Source organism: Mustela nivalis (genome assembly GCF_964662115.1).
Source record: "Mustela nivalis genome assembly, chromosome: 4".
NCBI lineage: Eukaryota > Metazoa > Chordata > Mammalia > Carnivora > Mustelidae > Mustela > Mustela nivalis.
In genome coordinates this window covers 10,813,333-10,835,971 of record NC_139023.1, presented here as the reverse complement: position 1 = coordinate 10,835,971, position 22,639 = coordinate 10,813,333, and the positions used below count along the sequence as shown (strand labels likewise).

The 22,639-nt window shown below is 37.9% G+C and overlaps 1 protein-coding gene and 1 pseudogene across 3 annotated transcripts in view; one reads left to right on the top strand and one right to left on the bottom strand.

Moving 5' to 3' along the window:
* Window positions 1–22,639, top strand: part of SLC4A4 (solute carrier family 4 member 4) — a 462,487-nt gene that overhangs the window by 21,068 nt on the left and 418,780 nt on the right. The window lies entirely within an intron of this gene.
* On the bottom strand, window positions 18,469–18,972 carry LOC309863193 (protein CEBPZOS pseudogene; annotated as a pseudogene). The gene has a single exon. The product of its transcript is annotated as a protein CEBPZOS pseudogene (transcript).

Sequence of the window (22,639 nt, the reverse complement as noted above, 5' to 3'; positions counted from 1 at the left end):
CAAAACGTCAGCCAGACTGTTAAAAAAAAATCTCAGGGGCTGATAACTCTGTCCTCTTGGGGAAAAGATCTAAAGTGTGTCCCTCATTATACCTTTCAGTACACAGATTTCCCTTATGAATTTCTAATTGGAAGAAAAATATGAGGATACGGCATTGTAAGAAATCCAAGAGTGGGACACAGTAATAAAATGTAGTGGCCCTTCTGCGAGGGAGTTTTATCCTCTGCAATTTGGGAGACAGTCAGAGACTCAAGTTTTGTGTTACCCAGCTGTCCCCTCACGTGTTCATCTAAGCATCCACGGCTTGCATATTGGTGCTCAGAGGGACAGATCCCAGGAAAAACGGATTGGAAAGATGATCACATTTATTGTAAGGAGACTTTGCGGAGTGGAGTAGCACATACAGGATCTTTCTCCAAACACTAGGCAGCCTGTGTCTATTTTTGGCATTGTATTATAAATAGGACTTGTGCTTACACTGACACAGGGGAAAAAACACCTTTAAGAGGACTGACATTCAACTCTACCATTTTTTAATATTTAAGGCTGCAGTGTTTTCATGGATGATGCTTATCTGTTAGTATGTTTTATGAGCTATGTAAGTCTCAGGGGAAGCTCTGAGAGCGTTTTCTGACAAATCCCCCGCATGTTAATGGCGAGTATTAGAGTGAGGTTAATGAAGTTCGCTATTTTCTCTTTATAATTTTTTGCACTTTTTTTTTTTGTAATAACAAGAAACTGGGTTTTTGTGCACATGTTCAGCTCATATGACAGTCTTCATTCTTTCAGGATAAGGAAGATCTCTTTCTTCTCCTTCAGTCTTCCATGAAGTCACCAGGGCCAAGTCCTACATTTTGTAGCTTGAAATCGTTGACTTTTACTTACATATATTCCATCAGTTGTCAATGGACAGGCTAAAATTTAGGCAATTGAGGGCTTTTTGGGTTTTCTATGTTTTTGTAACCTGTAGAATTGAACTTTTTTCAAATTCTTGGCCAGTAAGTTTGTATGTGTTAGTTTTACACACTATATAATATGGCTTTCTGTTGGATCAGCTTAATCTTTTCAGAAGAACCTTATGAATCTAACTATGTTAAGAAAGAGTTTCAACTTTGCAATGAGCTTTTGGGATCTGGAAAACTTGTGTCTCTTTCCTATTGCTTTGTGAAGCCGTTCTGTAGGACTCTTGGTGAGATGCAATCGCCAGCAAACAACAAGTAAAAAAATCCCTATATCCTGGGAAAGATCAATGGGCAGAGCATTGGATCACAGAAAAGCAGAAATGAGTTTCAAGAGGGATGCTAAAGGCCAGATGGCCTGGCAGACGTCTGCCAAGATTTCAGAGGCCACAGGACAATCAAGCCAACGAATGGACTGTGTTCTGCCTATTATACAGACAGCTTTAGAGCAAAGAGTCCTGATTATTTAGCAAAAATATGTGCCCAAGATTAGAAAAAAAGTAAGACTTTATTTAGCTGGTCCCTAATAGTGGCTGGACTTTGTGATCTTTGCAATGGCTGCCTTTTGCTCTTGGCTCAATTGTTTATTGATTGCACAGGTTCTATTTGGATGGTGTTTGATTTTCACTGACCAACCTCCTTCCCTTACATAATTACTGATTGAGTGACTGAGAAATCCTGGGCACCATGTTAGAGCTGGATATATATAATGAATTGGAAGGGTATGACTTCTGCAATTTGGGAGGTCCCTCATGGACCTTGTGGTCTAGTAGGGAAGATAGAAAATGGAGCAATTAGTTACAATAATGCATAATGTGGGGTATGAAAGAGAAGGTACAGAGTCCTATAGGTACACATGGCAAGAGAACCTATTATAATCTAGAGGTCAGAGAAGGTCTCCCTGGAAGGGATATGTAGGCTGAAACTTGAAGGATAAGTAGGAGTTTGCTAGTAAAATAAGGAAATATGCCAGATGGAGAGGACTGTGTATATAAAGTTGTGAAATTGAGAAATACTTTGGCGTAGTTGAGGAACAGGCAGCTAAAGTGGAGGGAAGGATAAAATGGAGGATCTGGAGGGCGTCTGTTCTTTCTTTCCCTCCTGTACCATAGCGCAGAGGGCAGGCATGATGGAGGTGCGGAGAAGGTTTTGGTGGGCACAGATTCCAATTTTGGCAGGAGGAAGTACTTCGTTGGAAGTGGGAAGTATGTCTCCAGAAATGCATTGTGGGAATAGGGACTGACCACAAAGGCAGAAGACTCGGGGTTAGATTAAGGTTAAATTATCTATATACTGTGGCTGGAAACAGTTTGAGAATCAATAGAATATGGAAGTAGCTGAGATAACCCCGGTGATAATGTGCAGAGAAAGGAGAGAAGACTTAAAAAGAACCAAGAACCCTAAAGAACATAGACATTTAGTTGACAGACAGGAAGAGCTGCAAAAAAGATTGAGGAGAGGCCAGAAAGAGAGAAAAACCAGCAAACTGTGATACCACAGAGGTGACACCAAAAAAGTCCTTTCAGGGCTGAAACTTTCCTCAGGTCACAAAGTTTAAGGGAGTGCCCAAAAAAACCTGTATTGAGGTAAATAATATTTTAACACTTTATTAAAAAAAACAAAACAACTATGTTGAAGCAAAAATTCATGATGAGCTAATTTCTAAATAAAGACAAGATCAGAATTGGGACTCCTGGGTGGCTCAGTTGGTTAAGTGTCTGCTGTCGGCTTGAGTCATGATCTTGGAGTCCTGGGAAGGAGCCCCACATTGGGCTCCTTGCTTAGCAGGGAGTCTGCTTCTTCTTCTCCCTCTGCCCCTCCTCACCGGCCAGCCCCCCCCCCCCATGCTTTCTCTTTTTCTCGCTCGCTTTCTCTTGATTAAATAAATAGAATCTTTAAAAAAAGTTCTGTTTAAAAAAAAAAGACAAGATCAGGATTACTGAATTTCCTTTTGTCTCAGGCTTCAATAAACCTCAGGACACTATTACAATATTAGATTTAGAAATCTTTTATATTTAGAAGTTTGACGTTTTATTCATATAAAAAAAGGGAGTGATAAATTGTGTGAAGTGTGGCTGAGAAGTCAGTCAAGAAACGAATCCATTTGGATTTAGGGACCAGCTAATTGGACATTCTCTCTAACTTGCTTTAATAACTCGTAATAGAGGTTATCTTATCGTCTCTGCAAGCATAATTACCACCTCCTAAAAAAGCCAAGTCTTTTTCTGAATCAGGAGATTATATAAAACACAAACATATTTTTTTCTTTAAAATTGGTCTATTATTGTAAAATACATGTAGTATAAAATGTACCATCCTAACCATTTTTTAAGTGTATAGTTCAGTAATATTAAGTAACTTCATAGTGTTGTGTTGCCACAATCTATCCACAGAATTCTTTTCATCTTGCAAAACTAAAAACTTTTCATCTTGTAAAACTAAAACCATACATCCATTAAAAACCTCCTTTGACTTAAAGTTTATTTTGTCTGATTGAATATAGTCACTCCTGCTCTCTTGGTTATTGTTTGCATCAAATGTCTTTTTCCATGCTTTCACTTTCAACCTGTTAGTGTCTTTGGATCTAAAGACACTATATATAGTGGTAGAAAACATATAGTTGAATCGTGTGTGTGTTTTCCATTTTGCCAATCTCTGTCTTTTGATTGGAGAGTTTAGTCTATTTACATTTAAAGTAATTACTGATAAGGAGGTAGTTCTGTCATTTTGCTATTTGTTTTCTGTACACCTTATAGCTTTTTTTTTTTTTTTTTGTCTCTCATTTCCTGTGCTAACAGATAAAATTGACTGACAGTAAACACAATTTTATAGTCCAAACCTTCCCCTGGAAGTTGCAAACCTTTGATAGTCTCCAGAGTTCCCAAGTAGTTACATCAGACAGATTCTGCCAGTGTAATTGTCGTCTGGGGTGGGGGGGCGGGGAGACAGATGGTATTTTCTGCTGTAGCATCTCCATAGGATCTTCTTTCCTCAACTATACATTTTTAAACACAAGTTATCTTTCACATTAACTTTATGGTGAAGGGAAATAATTCCTTATTTAAATGAGTTCATCTTTATAAGTTCTCTGGATGGATCCTTGATCTTACTCAATCCATGAAGCAGGCATATCTGAGGGTCAGAAACATAAGCTGAGGAGCCAGGCAACGAGGTACTGTTGCAGAGAATGTCCATGTTTACCCCTGAGAGAGAGAAGTTCATTTTAAAGTCAGCTTTAAAACAAAACAAAAACAAACAATTTGGGAGGCACTAGACTCTTTTTTAATTTTAGTTTTTATTTTTGGGGCACAGATTGTTTATAAATAATTTGTTTCTTAACAAATTCTTTAGTTTGAAGTACTATGCATAGACCAGTGCTAATGCACAACACGATCCCCAGATCCCTCCCTAATAAAGATGGTTATCTACATTCCTTCTAAGAGCTCTGTTGCTTATTACTTAGATCATACCTTTTGCCATCAGCTCCGATAAGGCTTACAGGTTTTGTTGTTGTTGTTATTGTTTGTTTGTTTGTTTTTGCTCAGATACTATTTTTTATTTTAATCATTGTTGGGATACCGCAGAAGATTAGAAGTAACTTGTCACATCCCAGCCATGAGCCCAAAATCTAGGGAGCTCCACGTTCACCTCTCAGGATGTCAAAAGCATAATTACATTTATAAGCTAAAAAATTTTCATTTAGATATCATAAACTCAACCTCTGGCCTTACACTGACCAGCTGTCTGGGTTTGGCTGTAACTGTCAAGGTGTTAACCCTGAAGTCCCATGTCTTGGCAAACCCCTTCGTACTGAGCAAACCTGGGCAATTAGTCACCCTAGTTGACCTGTAAGTATTCCTGGATTGCTTTCTTAAAGTCATTTAACCCTTCCAGGTCTATGGAACAGATGACTTGGCTAATTTTACATGTTCAGATACTTGCTGAATTTCCGAGGACTCTGTTCAACGATACTGCACAGTCATGGACTGCTGGTAGTTTGGAGTGAGAGGGGAGTTAGGAGATCCTGCACTGCAACCAACTCATTTTACAGATGAATAAAATCCCAACTGCACTGGAGAGTTTTGGCCATCTTCATTTTACCCTGGCTGCTATGGTACCAGATTTCTGCAATGTCTTCAAACATCTCCTTTCCCACTAATTAAAAACAAGTGATTATGTTGGAACATCAGCTACAGTAACAGGAAAAAGTAGCATTCAGCTACTTTTAAACTGTCCAATCATCTTTTTCTAATGCGTCTATTTGCGTCACAGGCATTTTAACTTCCCTGGTGTCTAAAGTTCAATGTCTCTCATGGATTACTCATATTATCTGAGTGTGAAAATAAATGTGGTCAGGTTAATTAGCATCAATTTTAATAAGATCCCAAAGTAATTTAACACAATGCTTCCTGGAAAGAAAGAAATTAAGCTTGATAACTGAAATGGTGGGATTTAAAATAGAAGCAATGGCAGGGCCACCAAACAAAATAAGCACAGGAAGAGGAGAAAGATATTGTGTGTAATGTGTGTGATCTATGGGCAGGTTTTCTTTTCAGAATCCCACAAAGGACTTTTGTTATTTTGCCTCCAAGGGAAGTCAGAGTCCAGTGGTTTTCAAACGAGCAGACTGAGCTCGTAAGCTCGTTGAAAATTCAAATACCTTGCTCCTATCCTTGGTCATTCTGATTCAGTAGCTCTGGAGTGGGACCTGGAGATTTCTATTTTTAATAAACTTCAAAGTGGCTCAAATGCAACTGGTCTGAGAACCACTGAGCTAGGCTGTTTGAAGAGGCTTTCCTATTTTTCACTTTGGGAAAAAATATTTAATGGTTATTTCTCAGACTTCAGTTTTTGAAAGGGCAGGTATGATTTTGTTTCCGTTAAAGAGAGGGAAATTGAGGAAGTTAGAGTCACATTGTAATGTAGGAATATGAGAAAAAGAGGATCTTTACACCCAAGTTTCACCTTGGAGAGTATATTAAGGTCCTGCAGTAAGACGTGCTATAAAAAACAAGGGTGAATTCCTCCAGAGGGTAATTGGGACTGTGCAAAGCAATCTGTATATTCTACATTTGACCATAAGGAAGGGGCAGAGTAGGGGTGGGCCCTGGAAACTGCCCAGGAGTCCAGCATTTTCCAACCCTAGTCTGACTTGTGCTGTAGAGATCGTCTAATGCTAATGGTTTGTAGAAGAAATGGCTGAAATATCTCTTGTTCACTCTCCGTAATAGAAGTATCTCTTATTAAGTGCATGTTTACAAGGCCATGCACATATACCCGCGTACCCTGAAAAGTCCTCTGGGAAACTCACACGAAGCCCCAAGTTCTTAATTAGCAGAACAGATTCCCCAGCCCTGTCACTTAATGGTATAGCAGAAGATGTGCTTGGCAATTAATTGGATGAGCTGTAAAACTGGAATCCTGACCACTTGTGGTCATTAAAGATCCCAGGGTACTTTCCTTATAGCAGGTGGAGTCCTGGAATAATTCCAGCCCTGATAATTGAATTAGATTCTGCCCAGCTTCCGTTTACACTTTCAGTTGGACTTTGTTCTCTTTGTATCTCTAAGTGCAGTGAATTTGTAAGTTAATAGAGAACGACTGGATTCTTCAGATGACTACAAATGGTAACACTGTCTCCTAACTTACTGAGTAAGATTTACTGGGTTAGTGGTCTACAGGTGTACTTTGTACAAAAGTAAATTGTTGGATAGGCGTCTAAAGAGACGGGGTATCACTCCTGGAATACATTTCAGTGTATAATTAAAAGTACATGCCCTAATAACATTATAAATCACTTTTTTGATGATATCTTTCTACAAACAAAATAATTAATAGGCATACTTATTAGCAGACTGGATCCATGTTTAATAAAAAAATCAAAATCTAAAAAGGCTGAACTTAGTTATTAGGTTAGAGGTAGGGATAAGAGCAGTGAGACACACTGGGAACCAATATGATGGCTTAAAATTTGTTGATGCCGAAGTTTGCTTCATGTTCTTCATTAAGAACAATTAATCTGCACGTTATCTACTACATTTTTCCAAAATGAGGAGGTTTGGAGAGCAGTGGTCTTATATATACATATGTACATACATATACACATATACATATCTACACTATATATATAAATAGTTATATTTTTTTACTGCCACAAATTGTTTTATTAATAGAGATGTATTTTCAGGCAAATTGAAATTCAGTGAACTGTATGTTTACTGAAAATAGAGTTCTGTTATATAAGGTGAGAAAAGTCTTATACTTTATTATTTATTTCTTTATTTATAGTAGAAAGATAACACAAATATTTAATTTAATTCTACAAGTTATTATTTGGTAGGTTGCTTCTGGGAATTAAAATTCTCTCAGAAATATTTTTTTTAAGACATTATTTATTTATTTGACAGACAGAGATCACAAGTAGGCAGAGAGGCAGGCAGGAGGGGGTGGGGAAGCAGGCTCCCTGCTGAGCAGAGAGCCTGATTCAGGGCTCAATCCCAGGACCCTGAGATCATGACCTTAGCTGAAGGCAGAGGCTTTAACCCACTGAGCCACCCAGGCGCCCCAGAAATATTTTTAAAGATAAGAATAAAATATTATTTTCTTATCGTGGTTAGTAACTTTTCATTTGAAAAGTGTTTAACCCACACTCTGTTAATAGACCAAAAAAGCCTTTTTTTGGGTATGCAGATTAACTCATATACATTTAGGAAAGTAAAATGTGCTTCCCTGTTTGTATGGTTTGCCAACATGTCTGAGACTAAGTTCAGTTGAAGATTGTTTTTGTCTGCTTTTGTTAGCGTGAAACCAATTTTCTGTTTCAAATAACATACCTGGCTCAAAATTCCTACTTTCACACAAAATGGATCAACACACACATCCACACACTCCCCCTACCCCACACAGTGCTTAAAACTTGAGAATTTATAATGATTTTCTGTAAGATTGAAATCAGAAGGTAGATACCAGCTGATTTTCAGTGTAAGGAAACTGGTTTTATTACCCGAGTTAGCGTAAGGAAGAATTTTTTTGAAAGGGCATTTAAAGGTGCTTGTAAAAATATAAATATAAATAAGATTTTAAATATAAATAAAATCCTATAATTTTAAATAGAAATAAAATCCTGTAACTTTAAATATAAATTTTAAGTATAAATAAAATCCTGTAATGAAGTGGAATTAGAAAAATTCTCAACAACATAGATGGCTTGTAAATGAATTTGTCTTATGCTTGGAATAAAACTAGGTAGGGATTGGTAAAAATTTTAAAGCCTAATGAAAGGAAAAAAGGGAACATGGTGCATCAGATTGTGCAGTTTCTTAGAGCTGTTTAAAATGACATAACGGAATTTTGCTACAACTGGCTGATTGAAACGTGTTCATCTCCTTTTCCTCTAGAGACTTTTCTAAACTGAAAGTAGTAAAGCCTCTTCACACTCCTCAGTGTCAAAGAGAATGTGATAGTGGCTATTCTTTAATGGGAGAATTCCCACATTACTGATGTGGCAGAGGGTTCTACCCTTGCAAGGATGACCGGCTAGCCCTTCCAAGATGGAAGGGGTCTGATGTAGTAACTCTATTGTAATTCAAAATAATTTCTCATTTCCATTATGAGTTCTTCTTTGATAATGCAAAATTTCCAAGTTTATTTCTTAACTTCCAAACCTATTTTCCAGTAGTCTTTTTGTTATTGATTTCTACCTTAATTGTTTTTGGAAATTGTATTTTCTATTTCTATTCCTTTAGTGGTTTTTCTAGAAATTACAACATGAATATTTAATTAATCAAAATCTAAAGGTAATCAATACCTATATTCTCTTCTTAGACAATAAAGGTCCTTAGGACTTCTTAACCTCATATACATCATTCCTGTTTGGATAGGTGGTAATTGTCATGAGCTGATTAACCCAAAGGATATTACTCTTGCTATTTTATAAAGGCAATGTTTTTTAGATTTATCTATGTACTTACCACTTTATTTTGCTCTTTATTACTTTTGTCTTCTTTAGGATTTTATTTGGAAGTACTTTCTTGTGCCCCAAGTATACTCTTTAGGATTTTCTTTACTGAAGATTTATTTGCAGTGGTGTCTCTGTTTTTGCTTTTCATTTCTTAAAAATTTTACTTATTTATTTGACAGAGAGAGAGAAGGATCACAGAGAGGCAGGCAGAGAGGCAGGCAGAGAGAGGAGGAAGCAGGCTCCCTGCTGGGCAGAGAGCCCGATGTGGGGCTTGATCCCAGGACCCTGAGATCATGACCTGAGCCAAAGGCAGAAGCTTAACACACTGAGCCACCCAGGCGCCCCTGTTTTTGTTTTTCTTAAAATATCTTTATTATGCCTTTATTCTTGAACAATTACTAGTTGTAGAATTCCAGTTGGCAAATACTGTCTTTCAGCTCGTTAAAGATATAATCCCACTATCTTCTGGTTTCCAGTATTGCTGTTGAGAAGCTACCTACCTGTTCCTTATTTTTAGTTACTTTCCTTCTTATCTCTGGATGATTTTATGATTTTTAAAATTTATTGTTTTCTTTGTAGTGCTGCTCTTTCCATTTGAATTTCTTTTTATTTATCCTGTTTGCCATCTCCAGAGAAGTTTTGCCTCGCTTCCGTTAGGCACCAGCCTGAGATCACCTCAACTGTGTTCATGGGTCCAGGTTCCTTGGTCTACCCAGGTGATAAAGCTTCCCTATTTTAAGAATTTGTAGTCCTTTGGAACCTTAACTTACTGAAGAGAGCTTCTCCTTTTGGAATCTCCACACTGTGTGTGCCTGGGGCCTTTGTTTTCTTCTCTTGGGTTGTCAAATGTTATTAGGGCAATACCGTCTCTGTGCTGGCTTATCTCTCCAGTCTCTGCTTTCCTTTCAATTTTGACCTGGTAATTGCTTAATATCTTGTGATCGCTTTGAAGTTTTAAAGAAGACTGAACAAATATTTGATCTGGCAGTGTTAGTCATTTTCAGTAGGAGGGTGGTCTAAATAAACTTTTCAGTCATTGTTGGAAACCAGAAAGATTTCGACAGAATTTTGGAGTCAGTAAGTAGATGGAATAGAGATAATTGCCATAGCTACGTGGTATAATGGTATATTTACCATTGAGTGTTTTCAGAAGACAACACAGAATTATAGAAGTTTCATTTGTGCCCACAGAACTTTTTAAGGCTTCAGGTTCTGAGATGCTAGATGAAGAGGAGAGTGGAAAAAAGGCCTTAAAAAGGCTGATTGCATAACACTTGCAGCAAATGACTCCTCATACTCCCCCATTAGAACTTTTTTCCCTGAAGAAATTGAACTTTCTGGGGCACCTGGGTGGCTCAGTTGGTTAAGCCTCTGCCTTTGACTCAGGTCATGATCTCAGGGTCCTGGGATCAATCCCTGCATCAAGCTTAGTGGGGAGTCTGCTTCTCTCTCTCCCTCTGTGCGCTTTCTCTCTCTCAAATAAGTAAGTAAATAAATAATCTTAAAAAAGAAATTGAACTTTCCTGGATCTCTACATGCTGGCCATAGAGTTCCCCCCCAGATGATTCCCATGGACATGTCCTTGCCTATCCACCACAAAGAGAAATCTATTGGTTAAAACGATTACTCTATACAGCACTTCCAGCCACTTTTTTCATAGGTATGTGCCTCTTGTCACTATGAAGAGTAATCAAGAAACAACAAAAAACTGTAGAAAGTTTGCTTTGTGAAAGAAGAGACAGAAATAGAGGTACCTGGGTGGCTCAGTGGGTTAAAGCCTCTGCCTTCATCTCAAGTCATGATCTCAGGGTCCTGGGATCGAGCCCTGCTTCATTGTTGGGCTCTCTGATCAGCAGGGAGCCTGCTTCCTCCTCTCTCTCTGCCTGCCTCTCTGCCTACTTGTGATCTCTATCTATCAAATGAATAAATAAAATCTTAAAAAAAAGAGACAGAAATAAACAAATAGACAATGTAAATACAGAGAAACAGTGATATTGCCAAGAACTTCAAAAGACAAACCAAAATTAATGTTCTTATAGTGAGAAGAAAGATACTACTTCCATAAAACTAGAGCAGGATCAAATGAAAAGATAAAAGAGAAAAGAAAGATCTCTTGAAAAGTTAAAATGTGATGGCTGAAAAAGAAATCAGCAGAAGAAAATCTCTCAGATAGTATAACAAAAAGTAAAAGAAAAGGAAAATGGGGGAACAGAGACTTAAAGTAGCAGTCAACTAACTGGCATTCTAGAAAGAAATAACAGAGTAAACAGAAGGAAGAAATATAACAAATACATAATATAAAAGTTGAAGTATAGCAGGTTTCTAGATCAAAGGGCACTTTGAATCCTTTTAAAATGAGTGCAAAAGACCCATATCAAGGCACATAAGTATTACACTGCAATATGCTAAGGAAAAAGAATTTTTAAAAAGTTTCCAAAGAAAGGACTAGTGTCCAGAATCTATAAAGAACTTAGCAAACTCAACACCCAAAGAACAAATAATCCAATCAAGAAATGGGCAGACGACATGAACAGACATTTCTGCAAAGAAGACATCCAGATGGCCAACAGACACATGAAAAAGTGCTCCATATCACTCGGCATCAGGAAAATACAAATCAAAACCACAATGAGATATCACCTCACACCAGTCAGAATGGCTAAAATCAACAAGTCAGGAAATGACAGATGCTGGCGAGGATGCGGAGAAAGGGGAACCCTCCTCCACTGTTGGTGGGAATGCAAGCTGGTGCAGCCACTCTGGAAAACAGCATGGAGGTTCCTCAAAATGTTGAAAATAGAACTGCCCTATGATCCAGCAATTGCACTATTGGGTATTTACCCTAAAGATACAAATGTAGTGATCCAAAGGGGCACATGCACCCGAATGTTTATAGCAGCAATGTCCACAATAGCCAAACTATGGAAAGAACCTAGATGTCTATCAACAGATGAATGGATCAAGAAGATGTGGTATATATACACAATGGAATACTATGCAGCCATCAAAAGAAATGAAATCTTGCCATTTGCGACAACATGGATGGAACTAGAGCGTATCATGCTTAGCGAAATAAGTCAAGCAGAGAAAGACAACTATCATATGATCTCCCTGATATGAGGAAGTGGTGATGCAACATGGAGGCTTAAGTGGGTAGGACAAGATGGGATTGGGAGGGAGACAAACCATAAGTGACTCTTAATCTCACAAAACAAACTGAGGGTTGCTGGGAGGAGGGGGTTTGGGAGAAGGGGGTGGGATTATGGACATTGGGGAGGGTATGTGCTTTGGTGAGTGCTGTGAAGTGTGTAAACCTGGTGATTCACAGACCTGTACCCCTGGGGATAAAAATATATGTTTATAAAAAATAAAAAAAATTAAAAAAAAAAGTTTCCAAAGCAAAAGTTTAGATTACTTTCAAAGAAGAGATACTCTAAATGTCACTGAATTTCTCAAGGAAATCAGATTGCTTGGAGGCATTAGAGGAATAACTAAAATTTAAGAGAAAATTATTTCAAACCTAGAATTCTATACCTAACCAAACTATCAATAAAACTGTCACAGAATAAAGACTTTTTAATATGTCCAAGGGCTTAAGAAATTTATCTTTCACATATTGTTTCTGAAGAGATTTATTGAGGAAGTTTTCCAGTAAAACAAAAGAAAAAATTTAAGAAAGAAGAAGACTTAAGATATAAAAATTAAAAAGAAGTCATTAAAGTCCCAGGGTAACTCTTACGCTAGAGACCTAGAATGTATTTAAATTGCAGTAAAATGCCAGAGGGCTCGGAAGGTTAATTCCCCCCATACCTGTAAAAGATAACATAGTATCACGGATACAATGGAGCTTTTGGGAAAAAAAAATGGAGAATAATTATAATAAAGATTGTACAAGAAGGAAAAAGGCAATTAGAAACTTCAGAAGTTTAAACAGTGGGTTAAACAGTGGGTTAAGCCTCTGCCTTCGGCTCAGGTCATGATCTCGGGGTCCTGGGATCAAGCCTCACATTGGGCTCTCTGCTCAGTGGGGAGCCTGCTTCCCCCTCTCTCTGTCTGCCTCTCTGCCTACCTGTGATCTCTGTCTATAAAATAAATAAATAAAATCTTTAAAAAAAAAAAAGAAACTTCAGGAAAAACCTTTATCTAAGAAAGAAAACATTTGTTTCTTTAGTGAACAATATTTATATGATCACATATGCAAGTATTATTTATGAACTTGTTAAAAATAATTATATAACCAGTAGTGTGCTAATAAACTAAAAAACGGACATATCTACAAACATACATTTATGATAAAGTTTACTTGTATAAAGGATATATAGCCCACAATTTATAAATAATGAAGTATTCATGACTTTTTATAGTAGATTCTATAGTCATTGATTCTTACATTATGCTTTTGTTGAGTTTTGCTGAATTCTTGGAATAATAGCTAACCTATAATTGTGACTGATAAATGAAGATACTTCTGATATGAATGTTAGTTGAATTTTTTTTTACCTTGACAAGTAAGAGAAATGAGGGGTACCTGGTTGGGTCAGTCAGTTAAGCATCCGACTCTTCGTTCTGGCTCAGGTCATGATCTCAGGGTCATGAGATCCAGCCCCATGTCAGACTGCACCAAGCTCAGAGTCTGCTTGAGATTACCTCTCCCTCTCCCTCCTCCTTTCCTGCTCATGCTCTCCATCTTTCAATTAAATAAAATAAATCTTTAAAAACAAAGGTAAGAAAGGCGTTCCTCGGTGGCTTATTTGTTAGGTGTCTGCTTTTGGCTGGAGACATGGTCCTGGGGTTCTGGGATCGAGCCCCTCATTGGGCTCCCTGCTCAGTGGGAGGCCTGCTTCTCCCTCTCCTACTCATTCTGTTTGTGTTCTCTCTGTTTCTGAGTTTCTCTCTGTCAAATAAATAAATAAAATATTAAAATAAAATAAAATAAAATTCTTCATTAAAAATAGAATATGCTACATTTAAAAAGAAGTAAGAAAAATGAAACAATGAAGACATATGTCAGGACTGCACTCATTTACCAATGACATGAATGACTTCATTGCTCAAATGAATAATGGAAAAGCGTTCCTTCATTTTTCATTCTATTTGCAATGTAATGGGTACAGACATAACACACTTTTAGGTTATATCTAAATTATTAAACTTATCTCCATTATTTTCCTGGTTCTAAAGTCTTGACAATTAATAAAATTAAAAGCCCAGATTTGTGACATCTGCTGATTTCAGTGGAGAAATGTACCCACCATGGTCAATATCGAATGATCAAGGTGTCCTGAACACAGAGTTGGGAAGTTGTGGGTAGCAGCATAGCATTTTTTAGTATTTCTACAATACAGATACAATAAATGGAAGTAACTTCAACAGGACAGATAATAGTAAAATGTAGTAACATGATTAGGAATTTTGATGTTCATTACCTTTACTTTTAAAAAAATATTTATTTATTAATTTGAGAGAGAGAGAGAGTGTCAGCTAGGGAAGGGGCAGAGGGAGAGTATATCCAAGCAGACTCCCCCTGATCACAGAGCCTGACTCAGGGCTCAGTCTCATGACCCATGAGATCAGGTCCTGAGCTGAAATTGAGTTGGACCATTAACCAACTGAGCCACCCAGGCGCGCCTTATTACCTTTACTTCTAACATAACTTATTTAATTATAAGTTTGTGTAATTTAATTTTTAATAATGGCTATATTTAACATTTAATTGGCTTTATTTAACATTTAAATGGCTATATTTAACATTTAATTGGCAACATTTCTGAAACAATTAGCTTTTGCAATTTGGCGCTACTAGGCTCCAACATACCACTGGATACAGTCCTATTGTGTAGATTGGGGGAAACTAGGTTGGAAGTTGTGTAAAATAGATAAATCTTCATTTCTCAGAGCATAAAGCAAAAATATAATGACTAGAAATGTTAAAGGAAAATACATTTTTCTAAAATTACTTAAATATGATTAGAGGGAGAAGGTTTGGGAAGCTGAGTAGTTATAAGGCAAGATAAAGTTTTTATTAGAGGCCTTTCATTTAATATTTAACTCTGTTTTTTTTTTAAAGATTTTATTTATTTATTTGACAGATATAACAGGCAGGCAGAGAGAGAGGAAGGGAAGCAGCCTCCCTGCTGAGCAGAGAGCCTGATGCGGGGCTCCATCCCAGGACCCTAAGATCATGACCTGAGCTGCAGGCAGAGGCTTAACCCACTGAGCCACCCAGGTGCCCCTAACTCTAGTTACATACTAAAGTTTTTTTTTTTTTTTGGTTATATACTAAATTAAATTTATTGAATTAAATTAAACCCTGGGTATGTACCTTAAAATATTAACAAGAACAAAATAGGTGTAAAAAATGTGTTTTAATAACATAGACGTTTTGGAATGGTGTAAGATGGTATTCTCCCTCATTCCGTCCTGTGTTATTCACTGCTCTGCTCTATCAACAAGGTAAATGGTCTCATTTACTGCTCCAGGTGTTTTGTGTCAAATTATTATATGGATCTAAACTTTGATATAACGTTTGGATATTTCTGACCGAGCTGGTCTGAAGTGGTATTTAAAATTTTGCCAATTTTTGGTTGAGAGTGTCAATTGGGACAGATCTGAGATGTTTCCTCTCTGAGTATGTAATTTGCTGCTTTCTTTTGGCAGTCACCGAACTCTATGGTTTTAGGCCATTGCTGGCTCACTAGGATTTTAATTAGGCAGCCAAGCCCCATATGTTGGTGTGCACTGCTCTAATTTCACTAGTATGTTTATTCGTGTGATTGTGACATTTTAACACCCTGTTTTCCCGGGGGACAAACAAGCAGTCTGGTAATTCGATATAGGATGAATCCACCCGCAACCTCAAATCTTGTCTGGAAAGTGAATACATTGTAAATTCTGTTCATTTTCTTTTATCCGGTCAGTCGCTTTTGTTTCTTCTTTTTCATTCCCATTTCAACACTGTTCATTTCCATTATGTCCCTTCAGTTTCTGGATTATTGCCCTGGCCTCCTGACTCATCTTTCTACCTTCAGACTTCACTGTTCGGTCCATCTTGAATAGCATCACTAGGGTTAATTTTCCAAAATAGCCCTTTAATGCCTCTCCCCTGCTCAAATATCTTCAGTGTTCTTGTTTTCGAAGGTAAGTTCACACCGACAAACTCAGCCAGTAATCTCCACAGTGAGGTGGTGAGCCGGGGGACGGGAAAGACATCAGCAGAATGTTCCAGAAACTCTGATTCCATATACTGTATGAACAATTCTATATAATTTTAGGTAAAATGAAAATAACCTTCTCCAATGTCTCATATACAGATTGATGCAGGAACGGCCGTTCCGACTGTATATCCTGTGACCATACCACGCATGACACCTGAGATATCTTCCTTTTTTTTTTTTTGACACCTGAGATATCTGGAAGTAATTAAGTTTAAAAGTACTTAGAGTGTAGTAGTAGTGGTTCCCTCATGTTTTGGGTTAACTTCCAGCATATCATGATGTTTTTCTATTTAGATGTATCTAGTTATGATTTATTGATTGTATGGTTTCAGAAACAGGCAAGCGGCTTAAAAAAGATTGCAAGAAAAATCAGATTGCAGAGAATAGTAACTGTACGTATAAGAGAACAACAAAAAAAGATCAAGCTTTTATTTCTAGTATTAGTATAAATGCTTTGTAAGCCATATTATTATTATTAATATTATTATTATGTATTATTTGTTTCATGCATACAGGTCCATGATTCATCAGTCTTACACAACACACAGTGCGCACCATAGCACATACCTCCCCAATGTCCATCACCCACTTACCCCTCCCAGCTTCCCTCCCCCCCCACCCCAACAACCCTCAGTTTGTTTCCTGAGATTAAAAGTCTCTTACGGTTTTCTCCCTCTCTGGTTTCATCTTGTTTCATTTTTTCCTCTCTGTAGGCATATTATATAGTAAAAATAGTGCAACTAATCAGGTGTGACAAGAATTTGATCAAAAAGATTCAAAATTACTGAAATGATGATTTGAAATAGGAATTCACGTCCTTATATTTCATAATACATTTCACTTTAAGTGTCTAACGTATTTGAGATTTTAGTTAGTCAAAGTACGAAGCCATTAAACTAGCAAGATATTTGTTAACTGCACACCTAGAAAGGACAATACTCTGCTTTTGTGGAGCTTGAACCTCAGTTAGATTTGGAGGATTCTTTAAGGAAAGAAAGTACAAAATGGTGAATGCCAAGTCAAGGGTGAAGGTGAACATTTATTTAGAATGAGAAGAGATCACAACAAATTACTCATCTTAAAAAGCAGGAAACGCCACAAACAACACAAGATCCAGAAGAATAACAGAGCGTTTTTATAAATGAACTGCTGACATGTGTCTATAATACCCTCTTCATATATATATAATATGTATAAAATATAAATACATATATAAAAATATATGTTTTAATTTTATTTATTTATTTCACACATGTACACAGAGTGCAAGCAGGGGGAGCTGCAGGCTCCCTGGTGATCAAGATCCGGGCTAGATCACAGGACCCTGGGATCACAACCTGAGCCAAAGGCAGGCTTTATTTATTTATTTATTTATTTTGCCTTTTTTTTTTTTTTTTTTTTAAATTTTTATTTTTTATAAACATATATTTTTATCCCCAGGGGTACAGGAAAAAATTTATTTCTTTTCAGTGTAACAGTATTTGTTGTTTTTGCACCACATCCAGTGCTCCATGCAATCCGTGCCCTCTCTAATACCCACCACCTGGTTCCCCAACCTCCCACCCCCCGCCCCTTCAAAACCCTCAGCTTGTTTTTCAGAGTCCACAGTCTCTCATGATTCACCTCCCCTTCCAATTTCCCTCAACTCCCTTCTCCTCTCTAACTCCCCATGTCCTCCATGCTCTTTGTTATGCTCCACAAATAAGTGAAACCATATGATAATTGACTCTCTCTGCTCGACTTATTTCACTCAGCATAATCTCTTCTAGTCCCGTCCATGTGGCTACAAAAGTTGGGTATTCATCCTTTCTGATGGAGGCATCATACTCCATAGTGTATATGGACCACATCTTCCTTATCCATTCGTCCGTTGAAGGGCATCTTGGTTCTTTCCATAGTTTGGCGACTGTGGCCATTGCTGCTATAAACATTGGGGTACAGATGGCCCTTCTTTTCACGACATCTGTATCTTTGGGTAAATACCCAGGAGTGCAATTGCAGGGTCATAGGGAAGTTCTATTTTTAATTTCTTGAGGAATCTCCACACTGTAACCGTTTAAGTGACTGAGTCACTCAAGCTCCGCTTCTTCCTTATATTTTTTTAGCTACATCTTTGAACACCCTCTTGTAGGACAGTAACTTTGCAGTATTTCCTAAAGACCTAATAGAAGGATATTCATACATTTCAAAACTTGTTTTTATTATTAATAATTTGTTACTAATAATGTTATACCGGCTTGTAGGATTGTAGTCAAATTTGAGGAAGCTTTTATCATGTTAATATGTGAGCTGTAAGTTTTGGGGGAGGTTGCTATTTTATCATGAAAGACTCACCTTTTTTTTTCCTTTCTTCTCCTAGTCTTTTATTTGTTAAACAGTAATCTTTAACAATAAATGCCAAAGGAAAGCAACAAACAAACTCAGGGATTTGCAAAATAGATGGGAAATGACTGTGAGCCATGGCAGACCAGAAGTTTCTGTCTTCTTCTATGGGGCCAGGAGTCCACAATGTGGTGTGCTCATCTTTCTTTTCCCCCACAAAGGTCACAAACAGCTTAGATGGGAGGCTGAACGCGATGACTGGTCCTAATTTTTGCTATTCTTGATCTTGCTCTCTGACTCCATACATTCCGGACTTTTCAATGGATTTGTAATAAACTTCCAAGATGAATGGAAATTTCTTGCTCATCGTTTGCCTGAAATCTTGGCTTGTGTTCATCTTATTAAATAAAAAATATGCTCCCAAAACGCCCAAGAGTTCAGCTACTAAAACTCCTTTAAAGATCTTCTTTGCCACTGGTTCCATAGTGCGGGCCATCCTGAGGTGATTGCACACAGGACTGCCTGAAAGACTCACTTTAAAAGCTCTTTGAACTAATAATACCAATTCATAAGAGGAAATTCAAATGCATTTTAAAGATGCCCTCATGTTGCAACTAGCGACATACCTGCACAGTGAAATTATTCTTACACTATGTATTTTGGCTTATTGATAAATATGTAGGAGTTTTGTTGTAGGAACACCTGTTCTTTATTTGTTTTGTTATGTTGGTGGCAATTTTGCATGCTGCTTTATCTGGTCCTGCCAGATTTCATCAGGACAAGATACGTGAGACAGACTCGGATGTGCTCTTATAGACGGCACACAGAAACCGTGTGGCTTCACACATGGACATACTCTCTGATGGTGGTGGCTGTAGATCTCTGCCTCACACACACAAGAATTATAATAAATTCTGTTTCATGAGACTACAATAAAAATAAAACAAAAAATCTATGATTTTTTTTTCTTTTTTTTTTATTTTAAGATTTTATTATTATTATTTTTTTTTAATTTTTTATTTTTTATAAACATATATTTCTATCCCCAGGGGTACAGGTCTGTGAATCACCAGGTTTACACGAGAATTTCCCCAATATGGCAAAGGGAACGAGCATCAAAATTCAGGAGGTTCAGAGAACGCCCCTCAAAATCAATAAGAATAGGCCCACACCCCGTCACCTAATAGTAAAATTTACAAGTCTCAGTGACAAAGAGAAATTCCTGAAAGCAGCCCGGGAAAAAAATCTATGATTTATTTAAAAATGAACATGGCGACAGGAGAATTTCCGATGAGAACCAAATGGTTCATTTATAATGGTTCATTTATAATGTTACCTATCAGATGACTGGGAGGATTTTCCACAGATTTGCTTCTGGTTCCATAATCTCACACGTTGTTTCTCTCTAATTCCAGATAATTTTTTTTTTAAAGATTTATTTATTTATTTGACAGAGAGAGATCACAAGTAGGCAGAGAGGCAGGCAGAGAGAGAGGAGGAAGCAGGCTCCCCGCTGAGCAGAGAGCCTGATATGGGGCTCGATCCCAGGACCCTGGGATCACGACCTGAGTCGAAAGCAGAGGCTTTAACCCACTGAGCCACCCAGGTGCCCCTAATTCCAGATATTTTTGACCCTACATGCCCTAGAACACATTCGTATGGTGGTATAACCTCTGATTGTGTGCCTTGGCATCACATGAGTCTGCGTAGTGGGCAGGAGCACTCCTGGAAGGTATCTTCTCCCGGGGTGGCTAGTCATGACCTAACTACATACGGACGAGCTTAAGATCCACAGAAAGATCTCTCACTCAACCCGAGCTAAATGGACTCCCAACCCTACTTCCCCTTAGTCAAATCTCCAAAATGGTTACATCCACTTATGTTCCCTCTAACACAGAGGAGGTGTAACAGAAAACATAGAGTGGAAAACAACACCGTCTTAATTACGGTCAAAATATCTTACCTTTGTCTCACCTCTGCAACTTTTACAGAAGTATACATTGTGGGGGTGCCTGGGTGGCTCAGTGGGTTAAGCCACTGCCTTCAGCTCAGGTCATGATCTCAGGGTCCTGGGATCGAATCCCACATCGGGCTCTCAGCTCAGCAGGGAGCCTACTTCCCTCTCCCTCTATCTCTGCCTACTTGTGATCTCTCTCTGTCAAATAAATAAATAAAATCTTAAAAAAAAAAAAAAGAAAGAAAGAACTAGCCATTGTGGGGGCGATACTCAGCAGGTGAACAGTCCTGCATGTAATCTTTGTGAGCATCATGGTCTCTGTCTTTAAAAAAAGAAGTCAAATAGCTACAAATATTTTAATTGTGCTTAAAGGCATTTGACACTTAATAAAATACAGAATGTTGTCGGACTTACAAATGCCTTTGAGATGTCTTTCTCATTTAAAAGTGAAGAAAAAACCCATTTGTGTATCTTTTGCTACCTATGTCAGCCACTAAGCTCAGTTATCAAAATAAAATGTGCAGAGCTATATTTTGAATCGGTAGGTCACAAAGTGTTATTCAAAGATTAACAAAAAGGAAAACAGATTAACAAAAATATTAAATCATATTGCTCTTATTAGATATATTGATTTTTTTCACAGATGACATAAAGGATTTTTATACCATAAAAAACAAAGAATAAAACTATTTAAAATATTTCATTCTTTAAGATACGTTACATAAAGTGCAAAATATGGACTTGTTATACATATGTGTAGACATATACACCTATATACATTGGGCGGCGTGCCCCCAAATCTTTACTAATAAGATGTACAATCCCAAATGTCTGGGTATCATTGAATGAGGCATTAAAGACCCTCAAAATTTGGCCCCAAAGGACCCTGTCTCTCTATAGCTAGCCTGAATTCTTCCTAGGCCCTCAAACAAATCTTTATGCTCCTACCCCACTGTCATTATCCAAGTACATCCTACGCCAGCTTCCAACTTGGAATATCCCCTTTGCTTCTGGCTAACTCAAATCTTACTTATCTTAAAGCATCTGTATTTTTTTTTAAGCTTCCCTTGACTTTTTCAGAGTTCTCTAATTTTGTTAAATGAATAATACTTACTATTTTTTAAAGATTTATTTATTTGAGAGAGAGACAGAAGGAGAAAGAGAGAGAAACCGTGGGGCGGAGGGGCAGAAAGAGTGCGAGCGAGCGAGCGAGAATCCCAGCAGGCTCTGCACTGAGCTCAGAGCCTGACACAGGGTCGATCTCACAACCCTGAGAGCATGATCCGAGCAGAAATCAGGAGTCTGACACTTAACTGACTGAGCCACCCAGGGACCCCTAGTACTTACTGTTTTTAATGTGCTCTTAGCACGAAGTGATACCACACTGCAAAGCTTCTGTTTTATTGTATAATTTGTTTAGTGCAATGTAAATCATACTTTGTAGCTTCTCAGAGAAGTAGCCTCCCTCCTCTGCTTGTTTCCACACAGCCCTTAACACGAGGCTATGCAAATGATAGCCCCTCTGTGACGATTTGTACAATCAGTACCTTTTCTTGAAAGAATGAAGTTAAGAGGAGATATCTTTGGAGTTCACAAAACCCCCTGCGGGGGGAGGCTGTGTGTGAAGGCAGTCATCCTGACAGCCTTCTGCCCCGGGAGACTCTGGGAGAAAGTTCTGCCTCTAGACATCCATCCTGTGCTGAGGCTGTCGTCCTCAGGGTGCATGTCAAGTACGAGGTACACACCAGGATCTCAAACTGTGACACTAAAGGGAAAGAATGGCTTCATTTAGAGTCCCAGTGTGATTAACATATTCTCTTTCCAAATGAGATAATTTTATCTTCTCAACAGCTTACTTTTCTTATTCATCATAAGATCATATTCACTAGCAATGGCAGATGGGACGGTGGGGGTGTGTCTGTCCATCTCCCGCTAGTTTGGCGTCTCTGTGGAAGGAAAGCAAATTGATTAAAAAGAAAAAAAAAATCCTGTGTTCTTTGTGAATGTCCTGGTGGAAGCTCCTTTGTGTTTCCCTTCTCAGAAGTGCACTTTCCCGGTCCCTCTGTAGATGTTGGTTCCTTCTTAACAGCAGAGGTCCTCCTTGCTCAGCAGTCCTCCAGGATCGAGCAGCTATCATCCAAAAAGCCCGAGATAGTTGGGAACTGCATGACTTAGACGGATTATTAAAAAGCCATTGTCTGTGCTGTAACTGGGTTTATGATGTCTT